Here is an 18,433-nt window from a genome sequence, read left to right on the forward strand (position 1 = left end):
ATTCACATCTGTAGCCCGTATGTCTCCATACGGTACATTGCGGAGGGTGCTTTACGCACCACTATCAGTCACACCACTCAGTCGCAGCACCCCCACCCCAGCAACTTTTGTGCTGTGGTCGCGAGTCATAAGAGAGGAAAATAATCATCCGTAGCCCGTCGTGTGACCTGAAATCTCTCTAACTGCATAGTCGTCGTCTTTGGGCAAAAAGTACTCTCCAGGAATTTCAGGAGTTAACTAATGCGACATCCACAACGCCTCATTTTTATTCCACTGGAGATGGATGAGAATCACCAGGGTGCTTTCGGGCTCACTGACAGAACCTGAGGCGCACTTCACTGTCCTTCTTTGTATTGCAACATTCTGTTTCTAGGAAGGCTCTAAGAGAGACGAGCAATACTCTAGTATTGGTCGAGCGAGGATTTTGAAAGCTGAAACTTTTTGATGTGAGCTTCTAATTGAAAATCTGTGTCATACAGCTTCTGTGAAAGCTACTGGTTAAATTGTAATAGACTGTTCTGTTCAAACTTCCTATTTTTCTGTACTTCTCTTATCATAATTCTTTTATACCCTGTATACTATAGCCTATGTGTAATCTTTAATATTACTCTTCTCTCTGTATAACATTTCAGTATGCTTCTCTGTACCGCGAGCTAGAAGTGGTCAGCAGTGCTACTTTGTGTAAGATAACGTAAATTGTTAAACGTGAAATAATATTGGAATTTCTAAAAGTGATACTCAAATGTTTAATCGAACGATTTTGAAAAGATACGTAGTAATCAGGAACACTTTACATGAAACCTCGTTAACGATCACTATTCTCTCACTGCGATTCTTGAAGTTCATATGTTACAAATCTGGTAAACTGCAATGATTAACAATTGAACACAAAGAGTAATTATCTGTAATACACTGAATTACTTTGGCATTAACAGTCAAAACGCAAAGCTATTAAGAGTCGCGAGTTAAATGTGCTTGCTTACCTGAAATGCATATTTTCAATTGTATAGAAAAATTGCTGATGATCGCTGCTCACTAATCATATCATACGAAAGTTTATCTTGGCCCTTTAGTCGATTCTGACCCTCGCAATGGAAAACACTGCTCTACTCTGCTTTAATATCTGAATGCTGAACTGCATGTCCGTGTAAGAAATCACGCCGCCCAAAGTTTGCTTGAAATTAGCGCAACTGATTTCTAGATCTGTTTATAAAGGATGCTGCTAGTTGATCACATAACAGTGTAAGGGGTGCCAGCAAAGTTAAGATTGCAAGAGAAAAACTTGACGAACAGAGTGCAAGTAAATGAATAGATTCGTTGCAAACTGAAATTATGTTGAGATTCCTAGTTACAAAGAATCTGAATTAAATTAGCATAAGAGCTATAGTTTTCTCTAGACATTGTCGCAAACAAGGAAACGGATCCACACAGAAATCAAAACACACTCAGTACTCGAATTACATAAAATTTTCTGCTCCGCTTCTTGGAAATGTGTTAACAGGTGGGAGGTGAAAAATAGTTTACCAGTATTCTAAACACATGATTCATAATTTTGAAATGGATACCAAATTAAATATCTTCAACATTTCGCGGCCCTGTCAGCAACTGTGTAAATATTAATTTTAATTTTAATAATTAACAGCCTCAGCTGCACTGTTTGCCTAGAATTTACGTAGGTTTCAGTCGGGATAACTCAACCTTCTTCAGAATAACAGTAACTACCGTCCACTATGGAAAGGCGGTAGTTACTGTTATTCTGAAGAAGGTTGGGTTATCCCGACTGAAACCCAGGTAAATCTAGGTAAACAGTGTAACTGAGGCTGTTAATTATTAAAATTAAAATTAATGGATACCAAATTATCGATTGTCTGTCGGAAATTTAGTTTTTACATTAAGACAATTCGCGGTAGGTTAAATGTGACTCACAACATCTTCCATAGGTGTTACAATAAGCGTACTTAGCACATAATAACGCTACCCATATTACCTTATTCCAAAAGCAGAGTCAGCCAAGGAAGCATCTCAAGGATAATCCTCTGCCCACCATGTCCACCACCTGCGCTGCACTAACACCGACCACATCTAAACCTACATCTACATGGATACTCTGCAAATCACACTTAAGTGCCTTTCAGACGGTTCATCGAACCACCTTCACAATAATTACCGTTCCAATCTCGAACAGTATGGGAAAAACGAACACCTACATCTTTCCGTGCAGCAACCAACTACTCGCTGCACAACTCGAGACCCACAAGAGAAAGAGGCCGTGGCTCTTACGTCACAGCACGTGACACTGCAGGTCTTAAGAGTGCCAGCAGCCGTCTCTGGCGTGGAACGAGTAACTATTTCAGACGAGTTTAATAATTCTTAGCTGCACGTTTAAATACATGCAAGTTGTCGATATTACACGACAAACTTAAGACCTTCAGTGGGTATCTTTTCAATTATCAATTTCCTGCGCGCCCTGCGTGGAGCCGAGCGTTCGTGAAGTGTGGCAAGCTAGCCAACTAGTGTGACGTCACAAGTTCGTTACAAGGTCCGTATTTCTCATGAGCCTCCGGCAGAACGACTGTGACATCGTCTGCTCCTAACACAATCTCTGGTAACCAAAGAATTACGTATCACCCGTGCGTTCAGGTAACCAAAGGTACCCTCTGTGGCCAATATTACAAACAAAAGTGCCAAGTCTCGTATCATAGAAACCTTTCAAGGCTACTTCCTTCGTGGCTGGTGTAAGCTTCCTCAGGATTCTCCCAATGAATCTCAGTCTGGCATCTAACTTACCAGTGATTAGTTTTATGTGGTCGTTCCACTTTTCATCGCTTCGTACACATACACCCCGATATTTAGTGGATCATCAACAAAAGCAAAACGAGGATAATGGAATGTAGTCGAATTAAATCGGGTGATGGTGCGGGAATTAGATCAGGAAATGAGACGCTTAAAGTAGTAAACGAGTTTGGCTATTTGGGGAGCAAAATAACTGATTATGGTCGAAGTAGAGAGGATATAAAATGTAGACTGGCAATGGCAAGGAAAGCGTTTCTGCTGAAGATAAATTTGTTAACATCGAGTATAGATTTAAGTTCAGGAAGTCGTTTCTGAAAGTATTTGTGTGCAGTGTAGCCATGTATGGAAGTGAAATGTGAGCGATAAATAGTTTAGACAAGAAGAGAATAGAAGCTTTCGAAATGTGGTGCTACAGAAGAATGCTGAAGATTAAATGGGTAGATCATATAACTAATGAGAAGGTATTGAATAGAGTTGGAGAGAAGATTCAAATGTTCAAATGTGTGTGAAATCTTATGGGACTTAACTGCTAAGGTCCTCAGTCCCTAAGCTTACACACTACTTAACCTAAATTATCCTAACGACAAACACACACACCCATGCCCGAGGTAGGACTCGAACCTCCGCCGGGACTAGCCGCACAGTCCATGACTGCAGCGCCCTAGACCGCTCGGCTAATCCAGCGCTGCGGAGAGAAGAGAAATTTGTGGCACAACTTGACTAGAAGAAGGGATCGGTTGGTAGGGCATATTCTGCGGCATCAAGTGATCACCAATTTAGTATTGGAGGGCAGAGTTGAGGGTAAAAATCGTAGGGGGAGACCAAGAGATGAATACACTAAACAGATTCAGAAGGATGTAGGTTGCATTAGGTACTGGGAGATGAAGAAGCTTGTACAGGATAGAGTAGCATGAAGAGCTACATCAAACCAGTCTCTGGACTGAAGACCACAATAACAACATTTAATGGATGTGAATGGTTCCTGTAACGGATTGGCAACTGTAAGATCATAATGCAATGGGTCTTGCCACTGATTTATCCACAGTTATGAGAAGTGATGGTGGTAAAGTCAAAAGTTCTTTCATATTTAAAATTTTGGGCTGTTTATTGTGTGCTGATTCATGAAACTTGCTAAAAACATAAACCTAAACATAAACCTAAAGCGAACATGAATTCGCTCACTGATGACAGAAATGATTTTATTCTGACAAATCAAGAAAGTCCAATTTTTTTCATGTTGTTAAAAAAGCTGTTCTGTTTGTAATGTCGGCATATGTACTCGCTTTATGTTTATGCCATGTTCTCTGTGAATTTGGCGACCCAGTCTTACACAGCTATACGGATACGTGTGATGGAGGATATTACGCAACTCTCGTTTGATAGCTCCTTAAATCATGCATGACTACAAATAATTTTTATTTTCATCTACGTACTCGTTGCTGTATCTGTATAATTTACATCATTGTTACCCACCCATGTGTTGCATGCAAACATGCTGGGCAGAAAAGTCTGTTTAATATGCCCACTTGTAATTAGTTACATTACTTTTTGTAGCTTACATTAGCTCCATTGAGTTAGTTACAATTGTTATTTTCTGTTTTTACATCAATATTTGACAGACTACTGTCATTCCAATAGTTCCAGTTTGGACTATTTTCACAGTGCAATATTCAGTAAATGGATTCAATTTTTGCAATTGCTAAAAAAGTCGTGATGGTACTCTTAGTTACCTAATTATGCAGGATGGTAAGTATTGAACTGTCCTATGCTAAATAATTTTCATTAATCACCATTGTGTTACAATGCCTTGAAGCTGGCTAATATGCCAATTCCATTTTTGTTGCAAGCTTGACAACTAAGTTGGCAAAGTATCATTCAGCCTGTCTTCAGGCTCAAAACTAAACGATTTATTGGTTATGGTACAAAAAACAGAACAGGCCAGGACGCACTCATAGATCATTTGTAGGAATGTACTTCCTCAAGCACTAGGCACAGCTGCAGGAGCCTATTACAGACACGCTCTGGATAACGGTCCTGTCTTTTAGTTATTGGTTGCAGCTACCGACAGTTATCACCGCAGTTATCACCGCAACGATCGAGCTCACACCAAACGAAGCACGCGTTAGCCGATGTGCGCCTGGTAAGGAAAGTATTTACCATACATTTTTTTCGATTTCATATCCAAAATTCACTTGCTAAAATGTTCCACAAAAATATAGTCAAGCTTTTCTTAACCTTTTGTAGATAATCTTGAGATCAAAGAAAACTTTCTCTCGTTTCAGAACGCCTACCCCTTCTAATGAAAAATACGCATAAATTTGATAAAAAATATGTTTACACACTAATAACAAGTTAAATACATACAAGTAACTGCTTTAGTTCAGTAGAATTGGTAACAAGTGACTTCCCTCCGGAATTTCTAGAGAATATCCAATATGATTTGTCCAAAAATTACTGCAATGAAAAACGGTTTGATAAATCGTTGCAATTTCGAACTAATTTAACGAAAAAGATGACTGACTCCGTACTGAAATGGATCTAAATGTCGTTATGACTTTGTGTTTGGTCCGTGTTACTCCCTGTGTTGCTGCGTACGAAATAGTCACATTGAATTTTTCTTTAAACGTGATACGAGGTCTCGATCTATCGCCAATCTCGAGGAAACGTATTTTATGCAGCGTACTCACGTCCGATCGTCTGGACAAAAGTGAGTGGAAGTGCAATATTCACATCATCCCTCAGATCTCACAAACTGTTTGAGATATCGAAAAGAAATTTTGACAAATGCAGCGAGTATTTTGCCACATAGGTAACATACGTAAATTCCTTATCTACTGCGATATACAAGTAACGATAAATTTTTTCAATGAAATAATTGTAATTCTTCCAAGGGCTATCGATAGCTAGTGAGATAAGAATTAGTATGGATTTTGTAACGCAATAGATGAAGGAATCATACTTACTTTTATACCAAGCATGAGCTTCTCATAAGTTATTGATCTTCGCATGTCCTCAGCTGTTTGATATATGGTAGACTGTTTCAGGATTATGTCGCAACTGCAGTTGCATTAGCATTTTAGTGAGGTAAAATTGTTTTAATATCGCAGTGTTTTGGGAAATAAGTTAACTTTAGCGAGGCAAAGAAAGAAAGGAAAAACGATGTACAACATAGATAAAAATAGATCGCCCACTCTGACCCAATTTCAGCGTAATCCTGTACGCAATGTGTTTTTAATAATAAACTGTCGACTTATCGAATTATTTGTCGTATTGACATAATTTGTTAGTACGGACTTTTGAAGACTCGCTAGCCACAAGTTAACAAGTAGGGCGTTTGTGCGAAGGGTTATCCTGTAGAACTGCACCTGGCGTCCCAACTGCGATAGAGCCCCACATTATAATCGGTGTTCCCTGTGTTCCCTCCTCTACCGCACCATCTGTACGGCTACCCGTCAAGTAATACTGCACGAACTCTACTGCTTATCTTCAGATGGTGTATATTTTTAAGTTGCAAACCACAATTTTCAAAAGTTAAGCAAGTTATTGTTCTCGATTTCCGGTACATCGGCGTGAACTCAATCAAGGAATAAAGATTAGTGCACAGTACTGCGTTAAAGATAGTGAAGCGTGTGGCCTTTGGTGGGCACACGGCGTCACACATGAACCACTGCTGTGTTCGGCGGCTACCTCACGGCAGCCAGCGTGTTAAGCGACCTCAAATATGAACAGGTGTGTTGTTGATCTCACACGACGTGTTTGGATCTCCTACTCAAAGTCCCGTAGAAACATTTTTATTTATTTATTTATATATTATTTAGCTCAAGTGTTTGCACATCTCGATTTTATTCTACCCGCCAGTGCAATTTAATGTTTCAGATGTTCCACATAGTCCCCCATAACTTGAGTACAACGCACAGACTCTCATAGAAGCGTGCAACTCTAAGAAGCGTCTTTGTTTGGGAAGTTGTCCAACTAGCGCATCATTGCCTGAATGTCGGTTATACCTGTTATTCCTGCCAATTTCTGCACTTTATCGTTTCTGCTAAATTCATATCGAAAACATCAAGTCTTGTCACCCGTGACGATTTCTTCCCAGGAAAGAATCGTCCGCATTTTGTTTTTCAATCAAGTATCGACAGGTGTACAAGCGACGTTGTTTTTGTTAGGATTCATGTATATTGCATTAACGCATTATACTAAATATACTTATGTAAATTCTATACTTTTTCAAATTATTCACAACATACTGAAACGTTATTTGTGTTTCTGGACGTAAAAGTTCTTGGTCATTAAAATTAGTTATCCTATAGATTTTACTTTCCATGAATTACAACAAATTCCATCTGGTTTGAATATTTTTTATCTGATTTGCGTATTATTGCATGGAAGTTTATTGTTCAATAAACAGAAAAATATTGCTATATTCTAAAAAAACCTCTTAAATTTTTAGTAAGTAATTCACTGATGGGTGAAAGCTAAATATATACCGTCCTTTTAACGTGGCATATTTTAGAATCCCAAAGTCAACGGTTTTCAGTTTTATAAACTAACTTTACATTATTTTTTTACTTTGAGTTTTGAAAGAGTGAAAAAAGATAAGGTTACATAAAACTGTTAATAATTCAATTACCGGATGTCATTATAATAATTAATTTATGCAGTACAGTTTCTAGAACATACTAGAACTTATAGAATTGAATACGCACCAAATTGTCTCAATAGTTGTCGGTCTCTATGCGCATCAGTCTTTGTTTCAGCGCGCCTACAGCATGCCTTTTGTCTCATAAAGGCGCCAGTAAAAAACTCTCTTTGGTGCTAAAAAGCTAAATGCATTTTTTTACTGTTGCGGCAAGTTAAAATGTGAAATAAAACATGTGATGATGTGACATCGCGAAAAAAATGTCTTTACTTTACCTGTAAAAAAAGAAAAAGGCATAAGATCAGATCCTAGCAAAATGACTTGGCACTGTATATCTTCCTTTATATTAATATTAATCAAAATTTTTAGTGAATAATATCTCTATCCTTGAATTTTAAAAATGTACTACATCAGTAATTTGTGATGTTATACGAGTACATAATTTGAACACGAAACTGCTAGAGTTTTTCTCACGTTATTTTGGAAAGAGGATCGTTTTAGCGAGACATACTTTGCACTCACATTTCTCTTCTTCAAGAAATTCTGGAGAAGTCTTGAACACTTGATTTAGATATGTCGTTCCACTGCGATTCGTGATATACCAAATTTGCTGCCTACGACCGTACGTCGGCTAGTTAGCACAACTAGTTCACAACTGACTGGTCGAAAGCATGTCTTATTTACAGTTGTTAGTTCAAGCTGGCGCCGCAGTTACTGCCTGACGTCGCTTCTACACCATGCATAAAATCGGTCTCGGACCTGCTTCGACGCCGGGCGGGTGGCCGAGCGGTTCTAGGTGCTACAATCTGGAACCACGCGACCGCTACGGTCGCAGGTTCGAATCCTGCCTCGGGCATGGATGTGTGTGATGTACCTAGGTTAGTTAGGTTTAAGTAGTTCTAAGTTCTAGGGGACTGATGACCTCAGAAGTTGAATCCCATGAATTACATGCAGCAATAAATTTGTGGAAAAAACTGCTGAGATCGTATCGATTTCTAGGCTTACACACTACTTGAAATAACTTGCGCTAACTGCAACACACACACCCATGCCCGAGGGAGGACTCGGACCTCTGACGGGGGTGGGTGGTTGGCGGGGAGGGGGGTGCGAACCGTGGCAAGATGCCCCTGACCGCAAGGCTACCCAGCGCGGCAATAAATTAGTGTTTGCATTATTTTGACTGTAAAAGTTTCAGCAGTCCCATTACTATTAATGCTTTCCCTTATACCTGATCTATTGATTTTTAATGCAGATTTAGTGTATCTGAGGTTTACAACATTGCACTGCATAGTTCGTTGCTGGAAGAGATATCTTTTTAATTCTATATTTAATTTCTCTTGAGCCACATTGTACCACAGAATCCCAGCAAGTGCATTGGATCTTAATAATACTAGGCAGTTCTGTTAGGACAGTTCAGTGCTATGAACGTGGACCAGTCATTGGATGTCACCTGAGTAACACATAAAACAGGGACTCCAGTCCTTGTAAAACCACCCAGGTCGACTGTTGGTGATGTGCCTGTGAAGTCTAAATGCGAAGAATCAATTACAACTAATCCAAGACCAGGCAGGCAGGGACGTTGAGCGTTGTGGGGAATGGGGCGAGGTTGTAAGAAATCGCATGAAATCAGCGGAAGGAATCACTCGCGAGTCCCCAAGTATGAGGAATGTTCGAAAGAAAAGACACGAAATAACGCTCCGGGTATAACTGAAATCTTTGTTCACAAGTAATCACCTAAGGTCTGAGCACAGCTAGCCAACTGTTTCACGAGCTGAAGCATTCTCTGTTCCCAGAGTTCCTGTGGCTATGGGAGGAGTCAGTCTTCCAATCCGTCGTTCAATTCGTCTTCAGAGTTGAAGCACATTCCCTTGAACGTTCTTTTAGCGGACCGAACACATGGAAGTAGCAGGGCAAAACATACGCGCTGTAAGGGGGATGATCAAGCTGTTTCCCCTTGAACTTGATCCTTACGCTTTTTATGACGTTGGAGACGTTTGGTCGCGTGTTATCTTGGAGCAGAATCACTCCCTTCGTGAGCAGCTCAGGCCGTTTGATCTCGATAGACCTGAGTAGGCTACGGAGTGTCTTACAGTACACGTCATTGTTAATGGTTTTTACTTGCTCGGACGTCAAAAAAGATGGTGAGCATCACTTTGCCTGCTGAGGACACAGCTTTGAATTTTCAGGGAGAGTTGACGTTTCATGCACATCTCTCTACGTTAGCCCAAAGTGGCATATACACTACGTGATCAAAAGTATCCGGACACCAACAGAAACATACGTTTTTGGTATAGGGTGGATTGTGCTGCCACCTACTGCCAGGTTCTCCATATCAGCGACCTCAGTAGTCATTAGACATCGTGAGAGAACAGAATGGGGCGCTCCATGGAACTCGTGGACTTCGAACGTGGTCACGTGATTGGGTGTCACTTATGTCATACGCCTGTACGCGAGATTTCCACATTCCTAAACATCCCTAGGTCTACTGTTTCCGCTGTGATACTGACGTGGAAACGTGAAGGGACACATACAGCACAAAAGCGTACAGGCCGACCTCGTCTGTTGACTGACAGACACCGCCGGCGGCTGAGGAGGGTCGTAATGTGTAATAGGCAGACATCTATCTATCCAGACCATCGCACAGGAATTCCAAACTGCATCAGGATCCAGTGCAAGTACTATGACAGTTAGGCAGGAGGTGATAAAACTTAGATTGCATGGTCGAGCAGCTGCTGATAAGCCACACATTACGCTGGTAAATGCCAACAGACGCCTCGCTTGATGTAAGCAGCGTAAACATTGGACGATTGAACAGTGGAAGAACGTTGTGTAGAGTGACGAATCACGGTACACAATGTGGAGACCCAATGGCCGGGTGTGGGTATGGCGAATGCCTGGTGAAAGTCATCTGCCAGCGTGTGTGACAGACATCGATACCTCTGCTCAGTGCAGCACTCCGTGAAGAATGGGCTGCCTTTCCCCAAGAAACCTTCCATCACCTGATTGAACGTATGTCTTCGAGAGCGGAAGCTGTCATCAAGGCTAAGGGTGGGCGAACATCATATTCAATTCCAGGGTAACCGATGGAGGGCGCCACGAACTTGTAAGTCATTTTCATCCAGGTGTCCGGATACTTTTCATCACATAGTGTACAAATTTCAGCTGGTTTGGGTGTTACGATGTTCCATACTCTTCATTGGGACATTCCTTACACTACCGGCAGTTCAATTACCGTAATTCCAATGCTCAGGAAGTAAAAAATAGTGGGGTACAAGACATTTCGGTGGTCAGTAATGAACAGCGCTTTAGTTGGTGTAAATAGCAACTCCACCCGACAGGGGATGACTCGAAATGAGTCATTTAGAGTGATGAACCAAATCCAATGGAAGTGTATGGGCTTGGCGAATGCAGTGCCAACAGCGAAGTACAGAGCATGTAGTGTTAGCGCATGCGGGTGTTGATTGTCGTTAGGTTGTAACCTCATTATTGCGCTTAGAAAATTCTAAATGCGGAAGGTTCTTTAAGCATTTTACAGCAATGTGTACTGCGTACGGTAGACGAGCAGTTGGGAGACGATTATTCTTTGCACCATCATGACTGTGCACCCTCTCGCGAATCAACATCTGTGAGTGAAAGGTTGTGGACAACAGTATTTCTGAAATGGAATGGCCTTCTCAGAGTCCCGGCCTGAATCCAATAGGACAGCTTTGGGATGAGTTAGAACGTCGCCTTCGCTCCAGGCCCCTGCGTCGAACACCGCTGCATCCAATACATTACATTCTCATCGACACTCAAATTGACGAAGTGCCGTCAAATAGGAAGATTTGCACCAGGCGATCGAACAAATCCAGACGGGTTCTGTTAGCCAACAATGCCATACTATCGTTTCATTTTTTGTCTGGCTTTGGCTTTTGAGGAAGAATTCATAGTACACAGATCAAAAATACTGCACAACTCTAAAAACATACGCTATTCTGCGCCAGTTCGAAATGAAGACTTGCTTACTCCAGCTCCAAGCCAGCACTGCCCCACTTGAAAGCGAATCAGACTAACTCTTTGGTACAAAACACGAATGATATATTTTACAGTATGGAAATCTATAAACATTTGGTGGTGATCGTGTCGCTGACTAGCTACCAACACAAATATCCAACAGCTTCACGTAAGGTATGTAAACTAATGCAGACATCCATACGTCTGCCAATCAAGATATAACTATGAACTTTAGACATAATGTAATAAATAATATACAGTGTATCAGGTCGTTAATACATATCTCAACAGTGAATTGTAAACAAATGATATATGATATTTTACAACAATTATTCATTCACAATTGTAAATATTTTGTACCAAAAGTTTCTCTAAATGTTAATATGTAACAACAATTTTACAGTAAGAAAATAAAATACGAGTAGCCTACTGAAGATAGCACAAAAAGTGCTGAAACATGTCTGAGTAAAATGAAGGTGTCTTGCATAAGGTGAAATTCCTCTTCCTATTGAAACTCTATATTATTCCAGATTCAACAATTAAGCAAATCTTGCACATGTGTTTTTTGCATACTTGAGTTACCATTTACCAAGAAAACATGACTGGACACAAACACAAAACAACTGTATATTATAGAATATAATTTGAAAATGGAATTTTCTTAAAGCTTATGAAGCATATTATATTGCTAAAATAACAAATATCTTATACTTTCTTCCATGTGAGCGGTTTTTTATGAAAAATTAAAGCAGATCTTTATTTAACGAATAGTGAAATGTTATGAGAGATTTTTGGAACTAAATATTTCAAAATGCGAAATACGTGCCAATTATGATAAAATGAAACAATCTGAATTTGTAGGATAACTTACTTCTTTAGATTCAGAGATAAAAATGAAGTTCGAAAATATTGCAGAAAACATGAAAATAAATGAAATTTACATAAATGTTCCCATACAATACATCGGTCTCATAGGCTGCCTATTAGAATATCAGACTTACAATTTCAGATAAACATAACTGAAAAAAGAATGGACTCGCAAGGATATGTACTGAACAAAGGTCCCTGTAAAACAGGTTCGTTATAAGATGAAGAAGAATTGTTTAAGGAGGTCAGTGTACATGTTAAAAAAGTCCATATTCCTTTTTTGTAATAAAGAAGAACACTGTATCTGCTTGTTTAAGAAATATTTCAGAACAATACCGTAGGTATTTCAAAAAACGAATAGTAAAAATGTAATAATGTGTCACTGTTTGTATAACTATGCTATTTTCTGTATGTTTTAGATTAAAAAACCCATGTTGATGGTGATATTTGTCTCCGAAACTAGTTTGGGAAAATAAACAAGTAAACAAAAACAAGGTGTTGTGCCTCAAGGCGGACTCAGTTCCCGATATTGTTGTTGTAAAAAACAGCTTCCTTCATAGAATCGAAAGCGAAAGAAAGTAATCAGTCTTCGAGCAGACTCCTAGTTGTTTGTATAATAGCGTCCTTAAAACCATTTTTGAGGACAAGATACTTGTGAAGAGAGGGACAGGAAAACGAATAGAGGAAAAGTATACTTATATGGATATGGTGTCTGTTCTTTCGGACATGTCCGAAAGAGCAGACACCATATCCATATAAGTATATAGTTCTGGCAATACCGGCCATGACCTTCTTCTTCTGTGCGGATGCACACATATTCCGCGGATTCTTACGGGACTTGGTAAGAATGTCTTCCACGAGTAATGAGTGTGTTGGGGTGGGACACTATGAATGTAGTGTGTGGATATACAAGGTGAAAATGTGGGTGTCGCGGGAGACGTGCGCGAGATAGTCCCTGCAGTCGCGCTGTTCTCTGTGCCCTCGGTGGCTCAGATGGATAGAGCGTCTGCCATCTAAGCAGCAGATCCCATGTTCGAGTCCCGGTCGGGACACACATTTTCACCTGTCCCCGTTGATATACATCAACGCCCGTCAGCTGCTGGAGGTATTAATATAATTCTAATTTCAATGGAGGAGAAGTGGTGCAGAGTGTGTGTTACCGGAACTACGAATGAAGATAGATGCAGACAAAAAAAGTATATGATCCATCAATTTATGGAACCTTTACGTTTTTTGGCACGGAGTGCTTTTCTTCTATAATGTGTTTAACCAAATAACTCGTGAAGTATACTTCATCGGAAAGTCTCTAAAGTCCATTTACTACGCTCACTATACTTGATCAAGAACTAAAAAACATTAAATGATAAAATCTCTAGTTTATTTATTTTAAATATATTTTTTGCGCTGTTCAGTACTGTAATTGGGAAGAGAAGCGCGTCAGTGTTATCTGATGCATTTATTACGGCTGTGGTATCGATCACTGCAGCTGCTGACGTTAATCGTGTTTCGGTAAATATTCACAGAGGCTTTACGCCATACACTGCATGTTATTATATTGTTTCTGTTCGACGAGTACAAATTTGTTGGTGCTAAAACAGGCTTTCCGGAAAACAAACAAAAAAAGAAGGCAGTATACATACCTAAATTTAATTTGAAATTTGTTGTGGAAAACATCCTCTTCGATAATATACTTAACAAATTCAGAATGCAGTTAATGAAGTTAGTGTACAGATTAAATACGTGAATTGGTTTTGCGCTGTGCAGTGCAATGTGCTGTTGTATGCTTATTACCGCAAAACTCTGGGACCGATGCATATATATGTTCAGATAACCCGAAATTTAAAAACTACGATAACAGACGAAATAAAACACTTTGTGAGCAGTATAGTGTCTAAGATCATATTCAATGTCTGGCAGAAATATTCATACTTAGTAGTGCCTTTGCTTCAGTAATGACATGTTTGTTTTCATCACCGACTGAGTAGGGAAAGTACTTCAGTATCGTAGAGCAATATTATTAAATTTTAGGAAGTAGAGGTGTTAAAGAGGAAGAAACATCAAGGAATAGGACGATAGTGGAATATTAAGTCCTTTAAAAATAAAAGATAATTTGTGTTTGGAAAATGAAAAAAAAGTATACTGCTCAACGTAACGTAATTGTAAAGCTATGAACTCCACAAAACGGAACAATGAAGTATTCTATGACTGACGGTAGTGAGTCACGGTTGCCATCAGTTGACTCCTACGAATAGGTGGCTGCAACAATTTGTGGGGCTGTGAAATGGAATGAACACATAAGCTAAATCGTAAATGGAGTAACTGGTAGACTTTGGTTCTTTGGTATGATAATGGGAAAGCATAATCACTTTACAAATGAGACAGCTTACAGTCTACACGCACGTCCCATCCTAGAATTTTGCACAAGAGTGTGGAATCCATAGCAGTTACGCCTTATGGGTGATACCGAGAACAACGAAATGCAGCACGAATGGTAACAGGTTTGTTTAAATCACCGAAGAGTGAAACAGAAGTACTGAGAAATATGACTGGCTCATGAAACCATTCATCGAAAGCACGTGTATAGAATTCAAAAACCCATGTTAGGCGAAGAATCTGGGAATATGCGCCAGGTCTCCATGAATCGTTCCCATAGGGGTCGCCGTAATATTAGGCTAATTACTGCCAGCCCAGAGGCATTTAAGCGGGGAATCTTCTAATCGTTTATACATGAACAGGGCTGGCCGAAACTCTTGCAAGTGGTATAGTGGGGAGCACTCTCTGCCATACACTTCACTGTAGTTTCCACTGTATGGATGACTAACGCTTGAAATTCAGTGACTTCATTGGTAGGACCCTGGAAAAATGCAGTCAGCTTACAAAGTAGATTCCTTTCAACGACCATTCTAGACTACTGCTCATGTGTGTTACATCCATATTGGTAAGGTTAATAGGGGATACTGAATAAGTGCAAAGACATGCGCCATGAATTGTCACATATTTGTTTGATCCACCAGAGTAGTACCCTATGACTGCAATATAAATGTTCAATCAGTTCAATGAGTTAAATCGTAAAATACCTTAATTTAACCACAATCGAACATCTGAAACAGAAACGTCACATAGGCAAGTGACAAACTCAGTTAGTTGGTAGCATACTGTGAAAATGCAATGATTCTACGAAGGAGAGTGCCTACATAGCCCACTCCAAAATACTGCTTGTGTGTGTGTGTGTGTGTGTGTGTGTGTGTGTGTGTGTGTGTTGCATATCAAATAGGACGAACAGGGCATATTGAGCGTATACAAAGAAGCGCAGCAGGAATGGAAATAGGCAGAAGCTTAAAGGTTGATGTCAGCTACCCCGCAGAAGCATATTTACATCAGCTGTTTCGATGTCAAGAGCTTCGCTATCGAGAGCCAGTTTCTCTTCTTCCATTACCACCTAATAGAGGCCGGCCATGGACTAACTGTACTTCAGCTAACGCAGAAGCCATTCTAGAAATTATACACCAGGAATCCCAGTGAAATACACTTGAGGTTGGAAGGCTACAGCACAACACATCGTTGTTGGCTTGTTGCACGATGGAGAGCAGTCATTTTGTGATTACGACACAAATGAATTACAGAAATTGGCTGTGAATGGGCTTTGATTTAAATCAATGTGTAAAGTTGAAAATTTGTGCCGTAGCAAAACTCGAAACGGCGTCTCCTGCTTGCTATGCAGATAAACTGACCACTCCTCCAGCCAAGCACAGTGGTCATCGCAACTGCACGGACTACCATAGCATGCCTTCCAAAGGACCCAAATTCTCAACTTATCCACTCATTACTAATGCTTTGCCCCTTACTCAGTACACTCATTATTCGCGGCATTTCGCCGATTCCCGTAAAAGTTCGAGGCTGGTGTGCAGCCACACTGAAGAGATCGTTGGCAATCCTCACCTTAGTTATATATATATATATATATATATATATATATATATATATGTGTGTGGTTTCTGTTCTAGTGTACTCCATGCAATTGCGATGGTCAGCGCATTTGCCTAGTAAGCAGAAGACCCCGGCTCGAGTCCCAGTCCGACATTAATTTTCAACTTTCACCATTGATTTAAATCAAAGTTCACTCGTAGCCAACTTCTGTAATTTCTTTGTGACTTAATTCAAAGCTGATGCTGGGTCAAAATGGTATCTGCTGTGTCAAACATGTCCAAAAGAACAGACAGATATGTATAACTAATTAAGGCAAAGACAGACAATGATCTTTGCTGTGCGGATGCACACCAGGCTCTACCTCTTACGAATCGGTGAAACGTCGCGATTAATGGGCATAATGGGCAAGGGGAACTACATTAGTAGTGTTTGGATAAGTTCAGAATTTGGGTCTGGTGGAAGGCAAGGGGAACTACATTAGTAGTGTTTGGATAAGTTCAGAATTTGGGTCTGGTGGAAGGCATGTTAGGGTAGTCCTTGGAGTTGTGCCCAGATGACACAGTGGTCCACGCTTCTGCCTAGGAAGCAGGAGACCTGGGTTCGAATCCCAGTCCGATACTAATTTTCAGCTTTCACCATTGATTTAAATGAATGTCCACTTGCAGCTAATTTCTGTAATGCCTTTGAGTCTTCATTCCTAGTGGCTGCTGGATGAGTACTGTCTATTACTTCACTACTTAATTATTTCAGTTACTGTTAATACATTTCCTCTACTGTGATACAAGTCGCTCAATGTCTTCATGGAAAAATATTCGCGGTTGTCTGCTAAATCATAATTGTGCCCAGGCGTGAGCCTCGTCGTAGAAATCGCATGGGGAGAGGTCGGGACTATGGAGAAAGCGAAGCGTCTGCGGGAATTACCCTCCAGCAGAATGTTACCGGTCGTCAATAATCATGGGCGTTTGGACTTGACGGCTACCTTCAATTTTTACTGAGTATCCACGTGCCGCTGTGCATTAATTGTGGCGCCGTGTTCTAGATAGTTAGTGAGCGGTGGGTTGGCGGGTGGTGGCATTCTGTAGTAGTATAGTACCCGCCCACACGTTGCGAAGGCTGTTTCCACTACGGTAAAGACGTTTCGCTGGGAAGCCATTATGCATCCTTCACACAGTCCCGATTTCTCCCCACGCGATTTCCTAGTTTTTAGAGCCCTGAAAAAAAGCATTCGATTTGGTTCGAACGAAGAGGAGCATTCTTAGGTACAATCACTGTTGCGGTATCAACAGGAAACGTTTTTCTATGCAGACACTGACCGTCTTGTCGAAGTGTGAGCTAAGTGTGTTAAGAGTTATGGCGATTACTTTTGAAATAATAAACAGTTTACTTACTTTTTCCCATATCTCTCGTTTTGATTTGACTGCCTCTCATACATTTACTGAATGTTCTTAATAAGCAGCATAAGATACGTACAGTAAGTAAGATGGCAGTAATTAGACTGCTTCGCAAAAAATGTGCTTGTAGTGCTAATGGCATGATATGATACGTTGTCTGTAATTATTTCATTAAATGTTGATTCGTATTACATGAAAAAATGGTAGTAGACATTTCGTATCGGATAACATACTTCATGAAATTAATACTGAAAGAGGACAGCTGGGGTAATATAACGGTCTAAAGGAAGAAGGGTTGCGTCGTTCTGTAAGTAGCGATCAAAAAGTTTCCGTTCGATGGCCGTACAATTGAGAAGCGATACGTCAACCAGGCATAATCGCCCGTGAGAATTGAGGTCGACATCCCACCATGTTATTGGGATCCCTCGTTTTTTCAAGATATTTTCAATTCTATATTTTGTTACTGTATGTTGGTGTGTACCATCTGTCTCTTTTTCCTGATGTGGTATGGTCTGCTATTCCTTCATAACATTCAGAACAAACAACACATTTCTAAAAAGGCTAAGACCAGGCAAGAGAACCTCAGACAAATTCAGCAATGCTGGAATGTACCAACTCACATGTAACTCCCGTCAGCCCCAATACATAGGACAAACAAGCAGAAACTTCCGAACGAGGTGCACAGGTATAAGAGCTCTAAAGAGTGATAGCACACATTCAACTTTCGCAGAAAACCTAATTAACAAAAACCATAACCACACTTGTATCGAAAGCGATCCACACACCCTGAAACGGTAACAGTGTATACCAACAACAAACGAAA

Source organism: Schistocerca piceifrons, chromosome 2 (assembly GCF_021461385.2).
Source record: "Schistocerca piceifrons isolate TAMUIC-IGC-003096 chromosome 2, iqSchPice1.1, whole genome shotgun sequence".
Classification (NCBI taxonomy): domain Eukaryota; kingdom Metazoa; phylum Arthropoda; class Insecta; order Orthoptera; family Acrididae; genus Schistocerca; species Schistocerca piceifrons.